We start from the raw sequence: 25,800 nt of genomic DNA on the forward strand, positions 1-25,800 counted from the left end.
AGCTCAAAGGAACGGGCCTGACGGACATATTTCGAGATACTTCTTCTTCTTCTTGTTCTTCCTCTGCACAGCTAAGCTGGAAGTGGCATTTGCAGCTCGCAATAGTGCAGAGTTATCTCAAAGAAAGGGGCCACGGTGTTTCTGTATCTCTATTATGTTGGTGCGGCTTCGGAACTTTTAAATATCTCGATATATCTCGAAAACTACGCTTCTGATCAAAAAATATCATAGAACATAAATTGTAGGAAACATAATTCTCTACAAAAAAGGTCTCTCAACATTTTGCCATAGCTCGCTTCGTTTCCGAGATATTTGCAGATATATCTCAAGGGCAGGGGCCTGACGGACATATTTCGAGATATTTCTTCTTCTTGTTGTTCTTCTTCTGCACAGCTAAGCTGGAAGTGGCATTTACAGCTCGCAATAGTGCAGAGTTATCTCAAAGAAAGGGGCCACGGTGTTTCTGTATCTCTATTATGTTGGTGCGGCTTCGGAACTTTTAAATATCTTGATATATCTCGAGAACTGCGCATCTGATCAAAAAATATCATAGAACATAAAAAGTAGGAAACTTAATTCTCTACAAAAAAGGTCTCTTAACATTTTGCCATAGCTCGCTTTGTTTCCGAGATATTTGCAGATATATCTCAAGGGAAGGGGCCTAACGGACATATTTCGAGATATTTCTTCTTCTTGTTGTTCTTCTTCTGCACAGCTAAGCTGGAAGTGGCATTTGCGGCTCGCACTATTGCAGAGTTATCTCAAAGAAAGGGGCCACGGTGTTTCTGTATCTCTATTATGTTGGTGCGGCTTCGGAACTTTTAAATATCTTGATATATCTCGAGAACTACGCATCTGATCAAAAAATATCATAGAACATAAAAAGTAGGAAACTTAATTCTCTACAAAAAAGGTCTCTTAACATTTTGCCATACCTCGCTTCGTTTCCGAGATATTTGCAGATTTATCTCAAGGGAAGGGGCCTGACGGACATATTTCGAGATATTTGTTCTTCTTGTTGTTCTTCTTCTGCACAGCTAAGCTGGAAGTGGCATTTGCGGCTCGCACTAGTGCAGAGTTATCTCAAAGAAAGGGGCCACGGTGTTTCTGTATCTCTATTATGTTGGTGCGGCTTCGGAGCTTTTAAATATCTCGATATATCTCGAAAACTACGCTTCTGATCAAAAAATATCATAGAACATAAAAAGTAGGAAACTTAATTCTCTACAAAAAAGGTCTCTTAACATTTTGCCATAGCTCGCTTCGTTTCCGAGATATTTGCAGATTTATCTCAAGGGAAGGGGCCTGACGGACATATTTCGAGATATTTCTTCTTCTTGTTGTTCTTCTTCTGCACAGCTAAGCTGGAAGTGGCATTTGCGGCTCGCACTAGTGCAGAGTTATCTCAAAGAAAGGGGCCACGGTGTTTCTGTATCTCTATTATGTTGGTGCGGCTTCGGAACTTTTAAATATCTAGGTATATCTCGAAAACTACGCTTCTGATCAAAAAATATCATACAACATAAATTGTAGGAAACATAATTCTCTACAAAAAAGGTCTCTTAACATTTTGCCATAGCTCGCTTCGTTTCCGAGATATTTGCAGATATATCTCAAGGGAAGGGGCCTGACGGACATATTTCGAGATATTTCTTCTTCTTGTTGTTCTTCTTCTGCACAGCTAAGCTGGAAGTGGCACTTACAGCTCGCAATAGTGCAGAGTTATCTCAAAGAAAGGGGCCACGGTGTTTCTGTATCTCTATTATGTTGGTGCGGCTTCGGAACTTTTAAATATCTTGATATATCTCGAGAACTACGCATCTGATCAAAAAATATCATAGAAGGTAAAAAGTAGGAAGCTTAATTCTCTACAAAAAAGGTCTCTTAACATTTTGCCATAGCTCGCTTCGTTTCCGAGATATTTGCAGATTTATCTCAAGGGAAGGGGCCTGACGGACATATTTCGAGATATTTCTTCTTCTTGTTGTTCTTCTTCTGCACAGCTAAACTGGAAGTGGCATTTCCAGCTCGCAATAGTGCAGAGTTATCTCAAAGAGAGGGGCCACGGTGTTTCTGTATCTCTATTATGTTGGTGCGGCTTCGGAACTTTTAAATATCTTGATATATCTCGAGAACTACGCATCTGATCAAAAAATATCATAGAGGATAAAAAGTAGGAAGCTTAATTCTCTACAAAAAAGGTCTCTTAACATTTTGCCATAGCTCGCTTCGTTTCCGAGATATTTGCAGATTTATCTCAAGGGAAGGGGCCTGACGGACATATTTCGAGATATTTCTTCTTCTTGTTGTTCTTCTTCTGCACAGCTAAGCTGGAGGTGGCATTTACAGCTCGCAATAGTGCAGAGTTATCTCAAAGAAAGGGGCCACGGTGTTTCTGTATCTCTATTATGTTGGTGCGGCTTCGGAACTTTTAAATATCTCGATGTATCTCGAAAACTACGCTTCTGATCAAAAAATATCATAGAACGTAAATTGTAGGAAACATAATTCTCTACAAAAAAGGTCTCTTAACATTTTGCCATAGCTCGCTTCGTTTCCGAGATATTTGCAGATATATCTCAAGGGAAGGGGCCTGACGGACATATTTCGAGATATTTCTTCTTCTTGTTGTTCTTCTTCTGCACAGCTAAGCTAGGAGTGGCATTTACAGCTCGCAATAGTGCAGAGTTATCTCAAAGAAAGGGGCCACGGTGTTTCTGTATCTCTATTATGTTGGTGCGGCTTCGGAACTTTTAAATATCTTGATATATCTCGAGAACTACGCATTTAATCAAAAAATATCATAGAACATAAAAAGTAGGAAACTTAATTCTCTACAAAAAAGGTCTCTTAACATTTTGCCATAGCTCGCTTCGTTTCCGAGATATTTGCAGATTTATCTCAAGGGAAGGGGCCTGACGGACATATTTCGAGATATTTCTTCTTCTTGTTGTTCTTCTTCTGCACAGCTAAGCTGGAAGTGGCATTTGCGGCTCGCACTAGTGCAGAGTTATCTCAAAGAAAGGGGCCACGGTGTTTCTGTATCCCTATTATGTTGGTGCGGCTTCGGAACTTTTAAATATCTCGATATATCTCGAAAACTACGCTTCTGATCAAAAAATATCATAGAACATAAATTGTAGGAAACATAATTCTCTACAAAAAATGTCTCTTAACATTTTGCCATAGCTCGCTTCGTCTCCGAGATATTTGCAGATTCAGCTCAAAGGAACTGGCCTGACGGACATATTTCGAGATATTTCTTCTTCTTGTTGTTCTTCCTCTGCACAGCTAAGCTGGAAGTGGCATTTGCAGCTCGCAATAGTGCAGAGTTATCTCAAAGAAAGGGGCCACGGTGTTTCTGTATCTCTATTATGTTGGTGCGGCTTCGGAACTTTTAAATATCTCGATATATCTCGGAAACTACGCTTCTGATCAAAAAATATCATAGAACATAAATTGTAGGAAACAGAATTCTCTACAAAAAAGGTCTCTTAACATTTTGCCATAGCTCGCTTCGTTTCCGAGATATTTGCAGATTTATCTCAAGGGAAGGGGCCTGACGGACATATTTCGAGATATTTCTTCTTCTTGTTGTTCTTCTTCTGCACAGCTAAACTGGAAGTGGCATTTCCAGCTCGCAATAGTGCAGAGTTATCTCAAAGAGAGGGGCCACGGTGTTTCTGTATCTCTATTATGTTGGTGCGGCTTCGGAACTTTTAAATATCTTGATATATCTCGAGAACTACGCATCTGATCAAAAAATATCATAGAAGATAAAAAGTAGGAAGCTTAATTCTCTACAAAAAAGGTCTCTTAACATTTTGCCATAGCTCGCTTCGTTTCCGAGATATTTGCAGATTTATCTCAAGGGAAGGGGCCTGACGGACATATTTCGAGATATTTCTTCTTCTTGTTGTTCTTCTTCTGCACAGCTAAGCTGGAGGTGGCATTTACAGCTCGCAATAGTGCAGAGTTATCTCAAAGAAAGGGGCCACGGTGTTTCTGTATCTCTATTATGTTGGTGCGGCTTCGGAACTTTTAAATATCTCGATGTATCTCGAAAACTACGCTTCTGATCCAAAAATATCATAGAACATAAATTGTAGGAAACATAATTCTCTACAAAAAAGGTCTCTTAACATTTTGCCATAGCTCGCTTCGTTTCCGAGATATTTGCAGATATATCTCAAGGGAAGGGGCCTGACGGACATATTTCGAGATATTTCTTCTTCTTGTTGTTCTTCTTCTGCACAGCTAAGCTAGGAGTGGCATTTACAGCTCGCAATAGTGCAGAGTTATCTCAAAGAAAGGGGCCACGGTGTTTCTGTATCTCTATTATGTTGGTGCGGCTTCGGAACTTTTAAATATCTTGATATATCTCGAGAACTACGCATTTAATCAAAAAATATCATAGAACATAAAAAGTAGGAAACTTAATTCTCTACAAAAAAGGTCTCTTAACATTTTGCCATAGCTCGCTTCGTTTCCGAGATATTTGCAGATTTATCTCAAGGGAAGGGGCCTAACGGACATATTTCGAGATATTTCTTCTTCTTGTTGTTCTTCTTCTGCACAGCTAAACTGGAAGTGGCATTTCCAGCTCGCAATAGTGCAGAGTTATCTCAAAGAGAGGGGCCACGGTGTTTCTGTATCTCTATTATGTTGGTGCGGTTTCGGAACTTTTAAATATCTTGATATATTTCGAGAACTACGCATCTGATCAAAAAATATCATAGAAGATAAAAAGTAGGAAGCTTAATTCTCTACAAAAAAGGTCTCTTAACATTTTGCCATAGCTCGCTTCTTTTCCGAGATATTTGCAGATTTATCTCAAGGGAAGGGGCCTGACGGACATATTTCGAGATATTTCTTCTTCTTGTTGTTCTTCTTCTGCACAGCAAAGCTGGAAGTGGCATTTGCGGCTCGCACTAGTGCAGAGTTATCTCAAAGAAAGGGGCCACGGTGTTTCTGTATCCCTATTATGTTGGTGCGGCTTCGGAACTTTTAAATATCTCGATGTATCTCGAAAACTACGCTTTTGATCAAAAAATATCATAGTACATAAATTGTAGGAAACATAATTCTCTACAAAAAAGGTCTCTTAACATTTTGCCATAGCTCGCTTCGTTTCCGAGATATTTGCAGATATATCTCAAGGGAAGGGGCCTGACGGACATATTTCGAGATATTTCTTCTTCTTGTTGTTCTTCTTCTGCACAGCTAAGCTGGAAGTGGCATTTGCAGCGCGCAATAGTGCAGAGTTATCTCAAAGAAAGGGGCCACGGTGTTTCTGTATCTCTATTATGTTGGTGCGGCTTCGGAACTTTCAAATATCTTGATATATCTCGAGAACTACGCATCTGTTCAAAAAATATCATAGAACATAAAAAGTAGGAATCCTAATTTTCTACAAAAAAGGTCTCTTAACATTTTGCCGTAGCTCGCTTCGTTTCCGAGATATTTGCAGATTTATCTCAAGGGAAGGGGCCTGACGGACATATTTCCAGATATTTCTTCTTCTTGTTGTTCTTCTTCTGCACAGCTAAGCTGGAAGTGGCATTTGTAGCTCGCAATAGTGCAGAGTTATCTCAAAGAAAGGGGCCACGGTGTTTCTGTATCTCTATTATGTTGGTGCGGCTTCGGAACTTTTAAATATCTTGATATATCTCGGGAACTACGCATCTGATCGAAAAATATCATAGAACATAAATTGTAGGAAACATAATTCTCTACAAAAAAGGTCTCTTAACATTTTGCCGTAGCTCGCTTCGTTTCCGAGATATTTGCAGATTTATCTCAAGGGAAGGGGCCTGACGGACATATTTCCAGATATTTCTTCTTCTTGTTGTTCTTCTTCTGCACAGCTAAGCTGGAAGTGGCATTTGCAGCTCGCAATAGTGCAGAGTTATCTCAAAGAAAGGGGCCACGGTGTTTCTGTATCTCTATTATGTTGGTGCGGCTTCGGAACTTTTAAATATCTTGATATATCTCGAGAACTACGCATCTGATCGAAAAATATCATAGAACATAAAAAGTAGGAAACTTAATTGTCTACAAAAGAGGTCTCTTAACATTTTGCCATAGCTCGCTTCGTTTCCGAGATATTTGCAGATTTATCTCAAGGGAAGGGGCCTGACGGACATATTTCGAGATATTTCTTCTTTTTGTTGTTCTTCTTCTGCACAGCTAAGCTGGAAGTGGCATTTGCAGCTCGCAATAGTGCAGAGTTATCTCAAAGAAAGGGGCCACGGTGTTTCTGTACCTCTATTATGTTGGTGCGGCTTCGGAACTTTTAAATATCTTGATATATCTCGAGAACTACGCATCCGATCAAAAAATATCATAGAACATAAAAAGTAGGAAACTTAATTCTCTACAAAAAAGGTCTCTTAACATTTTGCCATAGCTCGCTTCGTTTCCGAGATATTTGCAGATTTATCTCGAGGGAAGGGGCCTGACGGACATATTTCGAGATATTTCTTCTTCTTGTTGTTCTTCTTCTGCACAGCTAAACTGGAAGTGGCATTTCCAGCTCGCAATAGTGCAGAGTTATCTCAAAGAGAGGGGCCACGGTGTTTCTGTATCTCTATTATGTTGGTGCGGCTTCGGAACTTTTAAATATCTTGATATATCTCGAGAACTACGCATCTGATCAAAAAATATCATAGAACATAAAAAGTAGGAAACTTAATTCTCTACAAAAAAGGTCTCCTAACATTTTGCCATAGCTCGCTTCGTTTCCGAGATATTTGCAGATATATCTCAAGGGAAGGGGCCTGACGGACATATTTCGAGATATTTCTTCTTCTTGTTGTTCTTCTTCTGCACAGCTAAGCTGGAAGTGGCATTTACAGCTCGCAATAGTGCAGAGTTATCTCAAAGAAAGGGGCCACGGTGTTTCTGTATCTCTATTATGTTGGTGCGGCTTCGGAACTTTTAAATATCTTGATATATCTCGAGAACTACGCATCTGATCAAAAAATATCATAGAACATAAAAAGTAGGAAACTTAGTTCTCTACAAAAGAGGTCTCTTAACATTTTGCCATAGCTCGCTTCGTTTCCGAGATATTTGCAGATTTATCTCAAGGGAAGGGGCCTGACGGACATATTTCGAGATATTTCTTCTTCTTGTTGTTCTTCTTCTGCACAGCTAAACTGGAAGTGGCATTTCCAGCTCGCAATAGTGCAGAGTTATCTCAAAGAGAGGGGCCACGGTGTTTCTGTATCTCTATTATGTTGGTGCGGCTTCGGAACTTTTAAATATCTTGATATATCTCGAGAACTACGCATCTGATCAAAAAATATCATAGAAGATAAAAAGTAGAAAGCTTAATTCTCTACAAAAAAGGTCTCTTAACATTTTGCCATAGCTCGCTTCGTTTCCGAGATATTTGCAGATTTATCTCAAGGGAAGGGGCCTGACGGACATATTTCGAGATATTTCTTCTTCTTGTTGTTCTTCTTCTGCACAGCTAAGCTGGAGGGGGCATTTACAGCTCGCAATAGTGCAGAGTTATCTCAAAGAAAGGGGCCACGGTGTTTCTGTATCTCTATTATGTTGGTGCGGCTTCGGAACTTTTAAATATCTCGATGTATCTCGAAAACTACGCTTCTGATCAAAAAATATCATAGAACATAAATTGTAGGAAACATAATTCTCTACAAAAAAGGTCTCTTAACATTTTGCCATAGCTCGCTTCGTTTCCGAGATATTTGCAGATATATCTCAAGGGAAGGGGCCTGACGGACATATTTCGAGATATTTCTTCTTCTTGTTGTTCTTCTTCTGCACAGCTAAGCTAGGAGTGGCATTTACAGCTCGCAATAGTGCAGAGTTATCTCAAAGAAAGGGGCCACGGTGTTTCTGTATCTCTATTATGTTGGTGCGGCTTCGGAACTTTTAAATATCTTGATATATCTCGAGAACTACGCATTTAATCAAAAAATATCATAGAACATAAAAAGTAGGAAACTTAATTCTCTACAAAAAAGGTCTCTTAACATTTTGCCATAGCTCGCTTCGTTTCCGAGATATTTGCAGATTTATCTCAAGGGAAGGGGCCTGACGGACATATTTCGAGATATTTCTTCTTCTTGTTGTCCTTCTTCTGCACAGCTAAGCTGGAAGTGGCATTTGCGGCTCGCACTAGTGCAGAGTTATCTCAAAGAAAGGGGCCACGGTGTTTCTGTATCCCTATTATGTTGGTGCGGCTTCGGAACTTTTAAATATCTCGATATATCTCGAAAACTACGCTTCTGATCAAAAAATATCATAGAACATAAATTGTAGGAAACATAATTCTCTACAAAAAATGTCTCTTAACATTTTGCCATAGCTCGCTTCGTTTCCGAGATATTTGCAGATTCAGCTCAAAGGAACTGGCCTGACGGACATATTTCGAGATATTTCTTCTTCTTGTTGTTCATCTTCTGCACAGCTAAGCTGGAAGTGGCATTTGCGGCTCGCACTAGTGCAGAGTTATCTCAAAGAAAGGGGCCACGGTGTTTCTGTATCTCTATTATGTTGGTGCGGCTTCGGAACTTTTAAATATCTCGATGTATCTCGAAAACTACGCTTTTGATCAAAAAATATCATAGAATATAAATTGTAGGAAACATAATTCTCTACAAAAAAGGTCTCTTAACATTTTGCCATAGCTCGCTTCGTTTCCGAGATATTTGCAGATATATCTCAAGGGAAGGGGCCTGACGGACATATTTCGAGATATATCTTCTTCTTGTTGTTCTTCTTCTGCACAGCTAAGCTGGAAGTGGCATTTACAGCTCGCAATAGTGCAGAGTTATCTCAAAGAAAGGGGCCACGGTGTTTCTGTATCTCTATTATGTTGGTGCGGCTTCGGAACTTTTAAATATCTTGATATATCTCGAGAACTACGCATCTGATCAAAAAATATCATAGAATATAAAAAGTAGGAAACTTAATTCTCTACAAAAAAGGTCTCTTAACATTTTGTCATAGCTCGCTTCGTTTCCGAGATATTTGCAGATATATCTCAAGGGAAGGGGCCTGACGGACATATTTCGAGATATTTCTTCTTCTTGTTGTTCTTCTTCTGCACAGCTAAGCTGGAAGTGGCATTTACAGCTCGCAATAGTGCAGAGTTATCTCAAAGAAAGGGGCCACGGTGTTTCTGTATCCCTATTATGTTGGTGCGGCTTCGGAACTTTTAAATATCTCGATATAACTCGAAAACTACGCTTCTGATCAAAAAATATCATAGAACATAAATTGTAGGAAACATAATTCTCTACAAAAAACGTCTCTTAACATTTTGCCATAGCTCGCTTCGTTTCCGAGATATTTGCCGATTCAGCTCAAAGGAACTGGCCTGACGGACATATTTCGAGATATTTCTTCTTCTTGTTGTTCTTCCTCTGCACAGCTAAGCTGGAAGTGGCATTTGCAGCTCGCAATAGTGCAGAGTTATCTCAAAGAAAGGGGCCACGGTGTTTCTGTATCTCTATTATGTTGGTGCGGCTTCGGAACTTTCAAATATCTCGATATATCTCGAAAACTACGCTTCTGATCAAAAAATATCATAGAACATAAATTGTAGGAAACATAATTCTCTACAAAAAAGGTCTCTTAACACTTTGTCATAGCTCGCTTCGTTTCCGAGATATTTGCAGATATATCTCAAGGGAAGGGGCCTGACGGACATATTTCGAGATATTTCTTCTTCTTGTTGTTCTTCTTCTGCACAGCTAAGCTGGAAGTGGCATTTGCGGCTCGCACTAGTGCAGAGTTATCTCAAAGAAAGGGGCCACGGTGTTTCTGTATCCCTATTATGTTGGTGCGGCTTCGGAACTTTTAAATATCTCGATATATCTCGAAAACTACGCTTCTGATCAAAAAATATCATAGAACTTAAATTGTAGGAAACGTAATTCTCTACAAAAAACGTCTCTTAACATTTTGCCATAGCTCGCTTCGTTTCCGAGATATTTGCCGATTCAGCTCAAAGGAACTGGCCTGACGGACATATTTCGAGATATTTCTTCTTCTTGTTGTTCTTCCTCTGCACAGCTAAGCTGGAAGTGGCATTTGCAGCTCGCAATAGTGCAGAGTTATCTCAAAGAAAGGGGCCACGGTGTTTCTGTATCTCTATTATGTTGGTGCGGCTTCGGAACTTTTAAATATCTTGATATATCTCGAGAACTACGCATCTGATCAAAAAATATCATAGAACATAAAAAGTAGGAAACTTAATTCTCTACAAAAAAGGTCTCTTAACATTTTGCCATAGCTCGCTTCGTTTCCGAGATATTTGCAGATTTATCTCAAGGGAAGGGGCCTGACGGACATATTTCGAGATATTTCTTCTTCTTGTTGTTCTTCTTCTGCACAGCTAAGCTGGAAGTGGCATTTGCGGCTCGCACTAGAGCAGAGTTATCTCAAAGAAAGGGGCCACGGTGTTTCTGTATCCCTATTATGTTGGTGCGGCTTCGGAACTTTTAAATATCTCGATATATCTCGAAAACTACGCTTCTGATCAAAAATTATCATAGAACATAAATTGTAGGAAACATAATTCTCTACAAAAAGCGTCTCTTAACATTTTGCCATAGCTCGCTTCGTTTCCGAGATATTTGCAGATTCAGCTCAAAGGAACGGGCCTGACGGACATATTTCGAGATACTTCTTCTTCTTCTTGTTCTTCCTCTGCACAGCTAAGCTGGAAGTGGCATTTGCAGCTCGCAATAGTGCAGAGTTATCTCAAAGAAAGGGGCCACGGTGTTTCTGTATCTCTATTATGTTGGTGCGGCTTCGGAACTTTTAAATATCTCGATATATCTCGAAAACTACGCTTCTGATCAAAAAATATCATAGAACATAAATTGTAGGAAACATAATTCTCTACAAAAAAGGTCTCTCAACATTTTGCCATAGCTCGCTTCGTTTCCGAGATATTTGCAGATATATCTCAAGGGCAGGGGCCTGACGGACATATTTCGAGATATTTCTTCTTCTTGTTGTTCTTCTTCTGCACAGCTAAGCTGGAAGTGGCATTTACAGCTCGCAATAGTGCAGAGTTATCTCAAAGAAAGTGGCCACGGTGTTTCTGTATCTCTATTATGTTGGTGCGGCTTCGGAACTTTTAAATATCTTGATATATCTCGAGAACTGCGCATCTGATCAAAAAATATCATAGAACATAAAAAGTAGGAAACTTAATTCTCTACAAAAAAGGTCTCTTAACATTTTGCCATAGCTCGCTTCGTTTCCGAGATATTTGCAGATATATCTCAAGGGAAGGGGCCTAACGGACATATTTCGAGATATTTCTTCTTCTTGTTGTTCTTCTTCTGCACAGCTAAGCTGGAAGTGGCATTTGCGGCTCGCACTATTGCAGAGTTATCTCAAAGAAAGGGGCCACGGTGTTTCTGTATCTGTATTATGTTGGTGCGGCTTCGGAACTTTTAAATATCTTGATATATCTCGAGAACTACGCATCTGATCAAAAAATATCATAGAACATAAAAAGTAGGAAACTTAATTCTCTACAAAAAAGGTCTCTTAACATTTTGCCATACCTCGCTTCGTTTCCGAGATATTTGCAGATTTATCTCAAGGGAAGGGGCCTGACGGACATATTTCGAGATATTTGTTCTTCTTGTTGTTCTTCTTCTGCACAGCTAAGCTGGAAGTGGCATTTGCGGCTCGCACTAGTGCAGAGTTATCTCAAAGAAAGGGGCCACGGTGTTTCTGTATCTCTATTATGTTGGTGCGGCTTCGGAGCTTTTAAATATCTCGATATATCTCGAAAACTACGCTTCTGATCAAAAAATATCATAGAACATAAAAAGTAGGAAACTTAATTCTCTACAAAAAAGGTCTCTTAACATTTTGCCATAGCTCGCTTCGTTTCCGAGATATTTGCAGATTTATCTCAAGGGAAGGGGCCTGACGGACATATTTCGAGATATTTCTTCTTCTTGTTGTTCTTCTTCTGCACAGCTAAGCTGGAAGTGGCATTTGCGGCTCGCACTAGTGCAGAGTTGTCTCAAAGAAAGGGGCCACGGTGTTTCTGTATCTCTATTATGTTGGTGCGGCTTCGGAACTTTTAAATATCTAGGTATATCTCGAAAACTACGCTTCTGATCAAAAAATATCATACAACATAAATTGTAGGAAACATAATTCTCTACAAAAAACGTCTCTTAACATTTTGCCATAGCTCGCTTCGTTTCCGAGATATTTGCAGATTCAGCTCAAAGGAACGGGCCTGACGGACATATTTCGAGATACTTCTTCTTCTTGTTGTTCTTCCTCTGCACAGCTAAGCTGGAAGTGGCATTTGCAGCTCGCAATAGTGCAGAGTTATCTCAAAGAAAGGGGCCACGGTGTTTCTGTATCTCTATTATGTTGGTGCGGCTTCGGAACTTTTAAATATCTCGATATATCTCGAAAACTACGCTTCTGATCAAAAAATATCATAGAACATAAATTGTAGGAAACATAATTCGCTACAAAAAAGGTCTCTCAACATTTTGCAATAGCTCGCTTCGTTTCCGAGATATTTGCAGATATATCTCAAGGGAAGGGGCCTGACGGACATATTTCGAGATATTTCTTCTTCTTGTTGTTCTTCTTCTGCACAGCTAAGCTGGAAGTGGCATTTGCGGCTCGCACTAGTGCAGAGTTATCTCAAAGAAAGGGGCCACGGTGTTTCTGTATCTCTATTATGTTGGTGCGGCTTCGGAACTTTTAAATATCTTGATATATCTCGAGAACTACGCATCTGATCAAAAAATATCATAGAACATAAAAAGTAGGAAACTTAATTCTCTACAAAAAAGGTCTCTTAACATTTTGCCATAGCTCGCTTGGTTTCCGAGATATTTGCAGATTTATCTCAAGGGAAGGGGCCTGACGGACATATTTCGAGATATTTCTTTTTCTTGTTGTTCTTCTTCTGCACAGCTAAGCTGGAAGTGGCATTTGCGGCTCGCACTAGTGCAGAGTTATCTCAAAGAAAGGGGCCACGGTGTTTCTGTATCTCTATTATGTTGGTGCGGCTTCGGAACTTTTAAATATCTCGATATATCTCGAAAACTACGCTTCTGATCAAAAAATATCATAGAACATAAAAAGTAGGAAACTTAATTCTCTACAAAAAAGGTCTCTTAACATTTTGCCATAGCTCGCTTCGTTTCCGAGATATTTGCAGATTTATCTCAAGGGAAGGGGCCTGACGGACATATTTCGAGATATTTCTTCTTCTTGTTGTTCTTCTTCTGCACAGCTAAGCTGGAAGTGGCATTTGCGGCTCGCACTAGTGCAGAGTTGTCTCAAAGAAAGGGGCCACGGTGTTTCTGTATCTCTATTATGTTGGTGCGGCTTCGGAACTTTTAAATATCTAGGTATATCTCGAAAACTACGCTTCTGATCAAAAAATATCATACAACATAAATTGTAGGAAACATAATTCTCTACAAAAAACGTCTCTTAACATTTTGCCATAGCTCGCTTCGTTTCCGAGATATTTGCAGATTCAGCTCAAAGGAACGGGCCTGACGGACATATTTCGAGATACTTCTTCTTCTTGTTGTTCTTCCTCTGCACAGCTAAGCTGGAAGTGGCATTTGCAGCTCGCAATAGTGCAGAGTTATCTCAAAGAAAGGGGCCACGGTGTTTCTGTATCTCTATTATGTTGGTGCGGCTTCGGAACTTTTAAATATCTCGATATATCTCGAAAACTACGCTTCTGATCAAAAAATATCATAGAACATAAATTGTAGGAAACATAATTCGCTACAAAAAAGGTCTCTCAACATTTTGCAATAGCTCGCTTCGTTTCCGAGATATTTGCAGATATATCTCAAGGGAAGGGGCCTGACGGACATATTTCGAGATATTTCTTCTTCTTGTTGTTCTTCTTCTGCACAGCTAAGCTGGAAGTGGCATTTGCGGCTCGCACTAGTGCAGAGTTATCTCAAAGAAAGGGGCCACGGTGTTTCTGTATCTCTATTATGTTGGTGCGGCTTCGGAACTTTTAAATATCTTGATATATCTCGAGAACTACGCATCTGATCAAAAAATATCATAGAACATAAAAAGTAGGAAACTTAATTCTCTACAAAAAAGGTCTCTTAACATTTTGCCATAGCTCGCTTGGTTTCCGAGATATTTGCAGATTTATCTCAAGGGAAGGGGCCTGACGGACATATTTCGAGATATTTCTTTTTCTTGTTGTTCTTCTTCTGCACAGCTAAGCTGGAAGTGGCATTTGCGGCTCGCACTAGTGCAGAGTTATCTCAAAGAAAGGGGCCACGGTGTTTCTGTATCTCTATTATGTTGGTGCGGCTTCGGAACTTTTAAATATCTCGATATATCTCGAAAACTACGCTTCTGATCAAAAAATATCATAGAACATAAATTGTAGGAAACATAATTCTCTACAAAAAAGGTCTCTCAACATTTTGCCATAGCTCGCTTCGTTTCCGAGATATTTGCAGATATATCTCAAGGGCAGGGGCCTGACGGACATATTTCGAGATATTTCTTCTTCTTGTTGTTCTTCTTCTGCACAGCTAAGCTGGAAGTGGCATTTACAGCTCGCAATAGTGCAGAGTTATCTCAAAGAAAGGGGCCACGGTGTTTCTGTATCTCTATTATGTTGGTGCGGCTTCGGAACTTTTAAATATCTTGATATATCTCGAGAACTGCGCATCTGATCAAAAAATATCATAGAACATAAAAAGTAGGAAACTTAATTCTCTACAAAAAAGGTCTCTTAACATTTTGCCATAGCTCGCTTCGTTTCCGAGATATTTGCAGATTTATCTCAAGGGAAGGGGCCTAACGGACATATTTCGAGATATTTCTTCTTCTTGTTGTTCTTCTTCTGCACAGCTAAGCTGGAAGTGGCATTTGCGGCTCGCACTATTGCAGAGTTATCTCAAAGAAAGGGGCCACGGTGTTTCTGTATCTCTATTATGTTGGTGCGGCTTCGGAACTTTTAAATATCTTGATATATCTCGAGAACTACGCATCTGATCAAAAAATATCATAGAACATAAAAAGTAGGAAACTTAATTCTCTACAAAAAAGGTCTCTTAACATTTTGCCATACCTCGCTTCGTTTCCGAGATATTTGCAGATTTATCTCAAGGGAAGGGGCCTGACGGACATATTTCGAGATATTTCTTCTTCTTGTTGTTCTTCTTCTGCACAGCTAAGCTGGAAGTGGCATTTGCGGCTCGCACTAGTGCAGAGTTATCTCAAAGAAAGGGGCCACGGTGTTTCTGTATCTCTATTATGTTGGTGCGGCTTCGGAACTTTTAAATATCTCGATATATCTCGAAAACTACGCTCCTGATCAAAAAATATCATAGAACATAAAAAGTAGGAAACTTAATTCTCTACAAAAAAGGTCTCTTAACATTTTGCCATAGCTCGCTTCGTTTCCGAGATATTTGCAGATTTATCTCAAGGGAAGGGGCCTGACGGACATATTTCGAGATATTTCTTCTTCTTGTTGTTCTTCTTCTGCACAGCTAAGCTGGAAGTGGCATTTGCGGCTCGCACTAGTGCAGAGTTATCTCAAAGAAAGGGGCCACGGTGTTTCTGTATCTCTATTATGTTGGTGCGGCTTCGGAACTTTTAAATATCTCGATATATCTCGAAAACTACGCTTCTGATCAAAAAATATCATAGAACATAAATTGTAGGAAACATAATTCTCTACAAAAAACGTCTCTTAACATTTTGCCATAGCTCGCTTCGTTTCCGAGATATTTGCAGATTCAGCTCAAAGGAACGGGCCTGACGGACATATTTCGAGATACTTCTTTTTCTTGTTGTTCTTCCTCTGCACAGCTAAGCTGGAAGTGGCATTTGCAGCTCGCAATAGTGCAGAGTTATCTCAAAGAAAGGGGCCACGGTGTTTCTGTATCTCTCTTATGTTGGTGCGGCTTCGGAACTTTTAAATATCTTGATATACCTCGAGAACTACGCATCTGATCAAAAAATATCATAGAACATAAAAAGTAGGAAACTTAATTCTCTACAAAAAAGGTCTCTTAACATTTTGCCATAGCTCGCTTCGTTTCCGAGATATTTGCAGATTTATCTCAAGGGAAGGGGCCTGACGGACATATTTCGAGATATTTCTTCTTCTTGTTGTTCTTCTTCTGCACAGCTAAGCTGGAAGTGGCATTTGCGGCTCGCACTAGTGCAGAGTTATCTCAAAGAAAGGGGCCACGGTGTTTCTGTATCTCTATTATGTTGGTGCGGCTTCGGAACTTTTAAATATCTTGATATATCTCGAGAACTACGCATCTGATCAAAAAATATCATAGAACATAAAAAGTAGGAAACTTAATTCTCTACAAAAAAGGTCTCTTAACATTTTGCCATAGCTCGCTTCGTTTCCGAGATATTTGCAGATTTATCTCAAGGGAAGGGGCCTGACGGACATATTTCGAGATATTTCTTCTTCTTGTTGTTCTTCTTCTGCACAGCTAAGCTGGAAGTGGCATTTGCGGCTCTCACTATTGCAGAGTTATCTCAAAGAAAGGGGCCACGGTGTTTCTGTATCTCTATTATGTTGGTGCGGCTTCGGAACTTTTAAATATCTCGATATATCTCGAAAACTACGCTTCTGATCAAAAAATATCATAGAACATAAATTGTAGGAAACATAATTCTCTACAAAAAAGGTCTCTCAACATTTTGCCATAGCTCGCTTCGTTTCCGAGATATTTGCAGATATATCTCAAGGGCAGGGGCCTGACGGACATATTTCGAGATATTTCTTCTTCTTGTTGTTCTTCTTCTGCACAGCTAAGCTGGAAGTGGCATTTACAGCTCGCAATAGTGCAGAGTTATCTCAAAGAAAGGGGCCACGGTGTTTCTGTATCTCTATTATGTTGGTGCGGCTTCGGAACTTTTAAATATCTTGATATATCTCGAGAACTACGCATCTGATCAAAAAATATCATAGAACATAAAAAGTAGGAAACTTAATTCTCTACAAAAAAGGTCTCTTAACATTTTGCCATAGCTCGCTTCGTTTCCGAGATATTTGCAGGTTTATCTCAAGGGAAGGGGCCTGACGGACATATTTCGAGATATTTCTTCTTCTTGTTGTTCTTCTTCTGCACAGCTAAGCTGGAAGTGGCATTTACAGCTCGCAATAGTGCAGAGTTATCTCAAAGAGAGGGGCCACGGTGTTTCTGTATCTCTATTATGCTGGTGCGGCTTCGGAACTTTTAAATATCTTGATATATCTCGAGAACTACGCATCTGATCAAAAAATATCATAGAACATAAAAAGTAGGAAACTTAATTCTCTACAAAAAAGGTCTCTTAACATTTTGCCATAGCTCGCTTGGTTTCCGAGATATTTGCAGATTTATCTCAAGGGAAGGGGCCTGACGGACATATTTCGAGATATTTCTTTTTCTTGTTGTTCTTCTTCTGCACAGCTAAGCTGGAAGTGGCATTTGCGGCTCGCACTAGTGCAGAGTTATCTCAAAGAAAGGGGCCACGGTGTTTCTGTATCTCTATTATGTTGGTGCGGCTTCGGAACTTTTAAATATCTCGATATATCTCGAAAACTACGCTTCTGATCAAAAAATATCATAGAACATAAATTGTAGGAAACATAATTCTCTACAAAAAACGTCTCTTAACATTTTGCCATAGCTCGCTTCGTTTCCGAGATATTTGCAGATTCAGCTCAAAGGAACGGGCCTGACGGACATATTTCGAGATACTTCTTCTTCTTGTTGTTCTTCCTCTGCACAGCTAAGCTGGAAGTGGCATTTGCAGCTCGCAATAGTGCAGAGTTATCTCAAAGAAAGGGGCCACGGTGTTTCTGTATCTCTATTATGTTGGTGCGGCTTCGGAACTTTTAAATATCTCGATATATCTCGAAAACTACGCTTCTGATCAAAAAATATCATAGAACATAAATTGTAGGAAACATAATTCGCTACAAAAAAGGTCTCTCAACATTTTGCAATAGCTCGCTTCGTTTCCGAGATATTTGCAGATATATCTCAAGGGAAGGGGCCTGACGGACATATTTCGAGATATTTCTTCTTCTTGTTGTTCTTCTTCTGCACAGCTAAGCTGGAAGTGGCATTTGCGGCTCGCACTAGTGCAGAGTTATCTCAAAGAAAGGGGCCACGGTGTTTCTGTATCTCTATTATGTTGGTGCGGCTTCGGAACTTTTAAATATCTTGATATATCTCGAGAACTACGCATCTGATCAAAAAATATCATAGAACATAAAAAGTAGGAAACTTAATTCTCTACAAAAAAGGTCTCTTAACATTTTGCCATAGCTCGCTTCGTTTCCGAGATATTTGCAGGTTTATCTCAAGGGAAGGGGCCTGACGGACATATTTCGAGATATTTCTTCTTCTTGTTGTTCTTCTTCTGCACAGCTAAGCTGGAAGTGGCATTTACAGCTCGCAATAGTGCAGAGTTATCTCAAAGAGAGGGGCCACGGTGTTTCTGTATCTCTATTATGCTGGTGCGGCTTCGGAACTTTTAAATATCTTGATATATCTCGAGAACTACGCATCTGATCAAAAAATATCATAGAACATAAAAAGTAGGAAACTTAATTCTCTACAAAAAAGGTCTCTTAACATTTTGCCATAGCTCGCTTAGTTTCCGAGATATTTGCAGATTTATCTCAAGGGAAGGGGCCTGACGGACATATTTCGAGATATTTCTTTTTCTTGTTGTTCTTCTTCTGCACAGCTAAGCTGGAAGTGGCATTTGCGGCTCGCACTAGTGCAGAGTTATCTCAAAGAAAGGGGCCACGGTGTTTCTGTATCTCTATTATGTTGGTGCGGCTTCGGAACTTTTAAATATCTCGATATATCTCGAAAACTACGCTTCTGATCAAAAAATATCATAGAACATAAATTGTAGGAAACATAATTCTCTACAAAAAACGTCTCTTAACATTTTGCCATAGCTCGCTTCGTTTCCGAGATATTTGCAGATTCAGCTCAAAGGAACGGGCCTGACGGACATATTTCGAGATACTTCTTCTTCTTGTTGTTCTTCCTCTGCACAGCTAAGCTGGAAGTGGCATTTGCAGCTCGCAATAGTGCAGAGTTATCTCAAAGAAAGGGGCCACGGTGTTTCTGTATCTCTATTATGTTGGTGCGGCTTCGGAACTTTTAAATATCTCGATATATCTCGAAAACTACGCTTCTGATCAAAAAATATCATAGAACATAAATTGTAGGAAACATAATTCGCTACAAAAAAGGTCTCTCAACATTTTGCAATAGCTCGCTTCGTTTCCGAGATATTTGCAGATATATCTCAAGGGAAGGGGCCTGACGGACATATTTCGAGATATTTCTTCTTCTTGTTGTTCTTCTTCTGCACAGCTAAGCTGGAAGTGGCATTTGCGGCTCGCACTATTGCAGAGTTATCTCAAAGAAAGGGGCCACGGTGTTTCTGTATCTCTATTATGTTGGTGCGGCTTCGGAACTTTTAAATATCTCGATATATCTCGAAAACTACGCTTCTGATCAAAAAATATCATAGAACATAAATTGTAGGAAACATAATTCTCTACAAAAAAGGTCTCTCAACATTTTGCCATAGCTCGCTTCGTTTCCGAGATATTTGCAGATATATCTCAAGGGCAGGGGCCTGACGGACATATTTCGAGATATTTCTTCTTCTTGTTGTTCTTCTTCTGCACAGCTAAGCTGGAAGTGGCATTTACAGCTCGCAATAGTGCAGAGTTATCTCAAAGAAAGGGGCCACGGTGTTTCTGTATCTCTATTATGTTGGTGCGGCTTCGGAACTTTTAAATATCTTGATATATCTCGAGAACTGCGCATCTGATCAAAAAATATCATAGAACATAAAAAGTAGGAAACTTAATTCTCTACAAAAAAGGTCTCTTAACATTTTGCCATAGCTCGCTTCGTTTCCGAGATATTTGCAGATTTATCTCAAGGGAAGGGGCCTAACGGACATATTTCGAGATATTTCTTCTTCTTGTTGTTCTTCTTCTGCACAGCTAAGCTGGAAGTGGCATTTGCGGCTCGCACTATTGCAGAGTTATCTCAAAGAAAGGGGCCACGGTGTTTCTGTATCTCTATTATGTTGGTGCGGCTTCGGAACTTTTAAATATCTTGATATATCTCGAGAACTACGCATCTGATCAAAAAATATCATAGAACATAAAAAGTAGGAAACTTAATTCTCTACAAAAAAGGTCTCTTAACATTTTGCCATACCTCGCTTCGTTTCCGAGATATTTGCAGATTTATCTCAAGGGAAGGGGCCTGACGGACATATTTCGAGATATTTCTTCTTCTTGTTGTTCTTCTTCTGCACAGCTAAGCTGGAAGTGGCATTTGCGGCTCGCACTAGTGCAGAGTTATCTCAAAGAAAGGGGCCACGGTGTTTCTGTATCTCTATTATGTTGGTGCGGCTTCGGAACTTTTAAATATCTCGATATATCTCGAAAACTACGCTCCTGATCAAAAAATATCATAGAACATAAAAAGTAGGAAACTTAATTCTCTACAAAAAAGGTCTCTTAACATTTTGCCATAGCTCGCTTCGTTTCCGAGATATTTGCAGATTTATCTCAAGGGAAGGGGCCTGACGGACATATTTCGAGATATTTCTTCTTCTTGTTGTTCTTCTTCTGCACAGCTAAGCTGGAAGTGGCATTTGCGGCTCGCACTAGTGCAGAGTTATCTCAAAGAAAGGGGCCACGGTGTTTCTGTATCTCTATTATGTTGGTGCGGCTTCGGAACTTTTAAATATCTCGATATATCTCGAAAACTACGCTTCTGATCAAAAAATATCATAGAACATAAATTGTAGGAAACATAATTCTCTACAAAAAACGTCTCTTAACATTTTGCCATAGCTCGCTTCGTTTCCGAGATATTTGCAGATTCAGCTCAAAGGAACGGGCCTGACGGACATATTTCGAGATACTTCTTTTTCTTGTTGTTCTTCCTCTGCACAGCTAAGCTGGAAGTGGCATTTGCAGCTCGCAATAGTGCAGAGTTATCTCAAAGAAAGGGGCCACGGTGTTTCTGTATCTCTATTATGTTGGTGCGGCTTCGGAACTTTTAAATATCTTGATATATCTCGAGAACTACGCATCTGATCAAAAAATATCATAGAACATAAAAAGTAGGAAACTTAATTCTCTACAAAAAAGGTCTCTTAACATTTTGCCATAGCTCGCTTCGTTTCCGAGATATTTGCAGATTTATCTCAAGGGAAGGGGCCTGACGGACATATTTCGAGATATTTCTTCTTCTTGTTGTTCTTCTTCTGCACAGCTAAGCTGGAAGTGGCATTTGCGGCTCGCACTAGTGCAGAGTTATCTCAAAGAAAGAGGCCACGGTGTTTCTGTATCTCTATTATGTTGGTGCGGCTTCGGAACTTTTAAATATCTTGATATATCTCGAGAACTACGCATCTGATCAAAAAATATCATAGAACATAAAAAGTAGGAAACTTAATTCTCTACAAAAAAGGTCTCTTAACATTTTGCCATAGCTCGATTCGTTTCCGAGATATTTGCAGATTTATCTCAAGGGAAGGGGCCTGACGGACATATTTCGAGATATTTCTTCTTCTTGTTGTTCTTCTTCTGCACAGCTAAGCTGGAAGTGGCATTTGCGGCTCTCACTATTGCAGAGTTATCTCAAAGAAAGGGGCCACGGTGTTTCTGTATCTCTATTATGTTGGTGCGGCTTCGGAACTTTTAAATATCTCGATATATCTCGAAAACTACGCTTCTGATCGAAAAATATCATAGAACATAAATTGTAGGAAACATAATTCTCTACAAAAAACGTCTCTAAACATTTTGCCATAGCTCGCTTCGTTTCCGAGATATTTGCAGATTCAGCTGAAAGGAACGGGCCTGACGGACATATTTCGAGATACTTCTTTTTCTTGTTGTTCTTCCTCTGCACAGCTAAGCTGGAAGTGGCATTTGCAGCTCGCAATAGTGCAGAGTTATCTCAAAGAAAGGGGCCACGGTGTTTCTGTATCTCTATTATGTTGGTGCGGCTTCGGAACTTTTAAATATCTTGATATATCTCGAGAACTACGCATCTGATCAAAAAATATCATAGAACATAAAAAGTAGGAAACTTAATTCTCTACAAAAAAGGTCTCTTAACATTTTGCCATAGCTCGCTTCGTTTCCGAGATATTTGCAGATTTATCTCAAGGGAAGGGGCCTAACGGACATATTTCGAGATATTTCTTCTTCTTGTTGTTCTTCTTCTGCACAGCTAAACTGGAAGTGGCATTTCCAGCTCGCAATAGTGCAGAGTTATCTCAAAGAAAGGAGCCACGGTGTTTCTGTATCTCTATTATGTTGGTGCGGCTTCGGAACTTTTAAATATCTTGATATATCTCGAGAACTACGCATCTGATCAAAAAATATCATAGAACATAAAAAGTAGGAAACTTAATTCTCTACAAAAAAGGTCTCTTAACATTTTGCCATAGCTCGCTTCGTTTCCGAGATATTTGCAGATTTATCTCAAGGGAAGGGGCCTGACGGACATATTTCGAGATATTTCTTCTTCTTGTTGTTCTTCTTCTGCACAGCTAAGCTGGAAGTGGCATTTGCGGCTCGCACTAGTGCAGAGTTATCTCAAAGAAAGGGGCCACGGTGTTTCTGTATCTGTATTATGTTGGTGCGGCTTCGGAACTTTTATATATCTTGATATATCTCGAGAACTACGCATCTGATCAAAAAATATCATAGAACATAAAAAGTAGGAAACTTAATTCTCTACAAAAAAGGTCTCTTAACATTTTGCCATAGCTAGCTTCGTTTCCGAGATATTTGCAGATTTATCTCAAGGGAAGGGGCCTGACGGACATATTTCGAGATATTTCTTCTTCTTGTTGTTCTTCTTCTGCACAGCTAAGCTGGAAGTGGCATTTGCGGCTCGCACTAGTGCAGAGTTATCTCAAAGAAAGGGGCCACGGTGTTTCTGTATCTGTATTATGTTGGTGCGGCTTCGGAACTTTTAAATATCTTGATATATCTCGAGAACTACGCATCTGATCAAAAAATATCATAGAACATAAAAAGTAGGAAACTTAATTCTCTACAAAAAAGGTCTCTTAACATTTTGCCATAGCTCGCTTCGTTTCCGAGATATTTGCAGATTTATCTCAAGGGAAGGGGCCTGACGGACATATTTCGAGATATTTCTTCTTCTTGTTGTTCTTCTTCTGCACAGCTAAGCTGGAAGTGGCATTTGCGGCTCGCACTAGTGCAGAGTTATCTCAAAGAAAGGGGCCACGGTGTTTCTGTATCTGTATTATGTTGGTGCGGCTTCGGAACTTTTAAATATCTTGATATATCTCGAGAACTACGCGTCTGATCAAAAAATATCATAGAACATAAAAAGTAGGAAACATAATTCTCTACAAAAAAGGTCTCTTAACATTTTGCCATAGCTCGCTTCGTTTCCGAGATATTTGCAGATTTATCTCAAGGGAAGGGGCCTGACGGACATATTTCGAGATATTTCTTCTTCTTGTTGTTCTTCTTCTGCACAGCTAAGCTGGAAGTGGCATTTCCGGCTCGCACTAGTGTACAGTTATCTCAACGAAAGGGGCCACGGTGTTTCTGTATCTCTAATATGTTGGTGCGGCTTCGGAACTTTTAAGTATCTCGATATATCTCGAAAACTACGCTTCTGATCAAAAAATATCATAGAACATAAATTGTAGGAAACATAATTCTCTACAAAAAACGTCTCTTAACATTTTGCCATAGCTCGCTTCGTTTCCGAGATATTTGCAGATTCAGCTCAAAGGAACTGGCCTGACGGACATATTTCGAGATATTTCTTCTTCTTGTTGTTCTTCCTCTGCACAGCTAAGCTGGAAGTGGCATTTGCAGCTCGCAATAGTGCAGAGTTATCTCAAAGAAAGGGGCCACGGTGTTTCTGTATCTCTATTATGTTGGTGCGGCTTCGGAACTTTTAAATATCTTGATATATCTCGAGAACTACGCATCTGATCAAAAAATATCATAGAACATAAAAAGTAGGAAACTTAATTCTCTACAAAAAAGGTCTCTTAACATTTTGCCATAGCTCGCTTCGTTTCCGAGATATTTGCAGATTTATCTCAAGGGAAGGGGCCTGACGGACATATTTCGAAATATTTCTTCTTCTTGTTGTTCTTCTTCTGCACAGCTAAGCTGGAAGTGGCATTTGCGTCTCGCACTAGTGCAGAGTTATCTCAAAGAAAGGGGCCACCGTGTTTCTGTATCTCTATTATGTTGGTGCGGCTTCGGAACTTTTAAATATCTCGATATATCTCGACAACTACGCTTCTGATCAAAAAATATCATAGAACATAAAAAGTAGGAACCTTAATTCTCTACAAAAAAGGTCTCTTAACATTTTGCCATAGCTCGCTTCGTTTCCGAGATATTGGCAGATTTATCTCAAGGGAAGGGGCCTGACGGACATATTTCGGGATATTTCTTCTTCTTGTTGTTCTTCTTCTGCACAGCTAAGCTCGAAGTGGCATTTGCAGCTCGCAATAGTGCAGAGTTATCTCAAAGAAAGAGGCCACGGTGTTTCTGTATCTCTATTATGTTGGTGCGGCTTCGGAACTTTTAAATATCTCGATATATCTCGAAAACTACGCTTCTGATCAAAAAATATCATAGAACATAAATTGTAGGAAACATAATTCTCTACAAAAAAGGTCTCTTAACATTTTGCCATAGCTCGCTTCGTTTCCGAGATATTTGCAGATTTATCTCAAGGGAAGGGGCCTAACGGACATATTTCGAGATATTTCTTCTTCTTGTTGTTCTTCTTCTGCACAGCTAAACTGGAAGTGGCATTTCCAGCTCGCAATAGTGCAGAGTTATCTCAAAGAAAGGGGCCACGGTGTTTCTGTATCTCTATTATGTTGGTGCGGCTTCGGAACTTTTAAATATCTTGATATATCTCGAGAACTACGCATCTGATCAAAAAATATCATAGAACACAAAAAGTAGGAAACTTAATTCTCTACAAAAAAGGTCTCCTAACATTTTGCCATAGCTCGCTTCGTTTCCGAGATATTTGCAGATTTATCTCAAGGGAAGGGGCCTGACGGACATATTTCGAGATATTTCTTCTTCTTGTTGTTCTTCTTCTGCACAGCTGAGCTGGAAGTGGCATTTGCAGGTCGCAATAGTGCAGAGTTATCTCAAAGAAAGGGGCCACGGTGTTTCTGTATCTCTATTATGTTGGTGCGGCTTCGGAACTTTTAAATATCTCGATATATCTCGAAAACTACGCTTCTGATCAAAAAATATCATAGAACATAAAAAGTAGGAAACTTAATTCTCTACAAAAAAGGTCTCTTAACATTTTGCCATAGCTCGCTTCGTTTCCGAGATATTTGCAGATTCATCTCAAGGGAAGGGGTCTGACGGACATATTTCGAGATATTTCTTCTTCTTGTTGTTCTTCTTCTGCACAGCTAAGCTCGAAGCGGCATTTGCAGCTCGCAATAGTGCAGAGTTATCTCAAAGAAAGAGGCCACGGTGTTTCTGTACCTCTATTATGTTGGTGCAGCTTCGGAACTTTTAAATATCTTGATATATCTCGAGAACTACGCATCTGATCAAAAATTATCATCGAACATAAAAACTAGGAAACTTAATTCTCTACAAAAAAGGTCTCTTAACATTTTGCCATAGCTCGCTTCGTTTCCGAGATATTTGCAGATTTATCTCAAGGGAAGTGGCCTGACGGACATATTTCGAGATAT

Source organism: Osmia lignaria, unplaced genomic scaffold (assembly GCF_051020975.1).
Source record: "Osmia lignaria lignaria isolate PbOS001 unplaced genomic scaffold, iyOsmLign1 scaffold0006, whole genome shotgun sequence".
NCBI classification, from domain to species: Eukaryota; Metazoa; Arthropoda; class Insecta; order Hymenoptera; family Megachilidae; genus Osmia; species Osmia lignaria.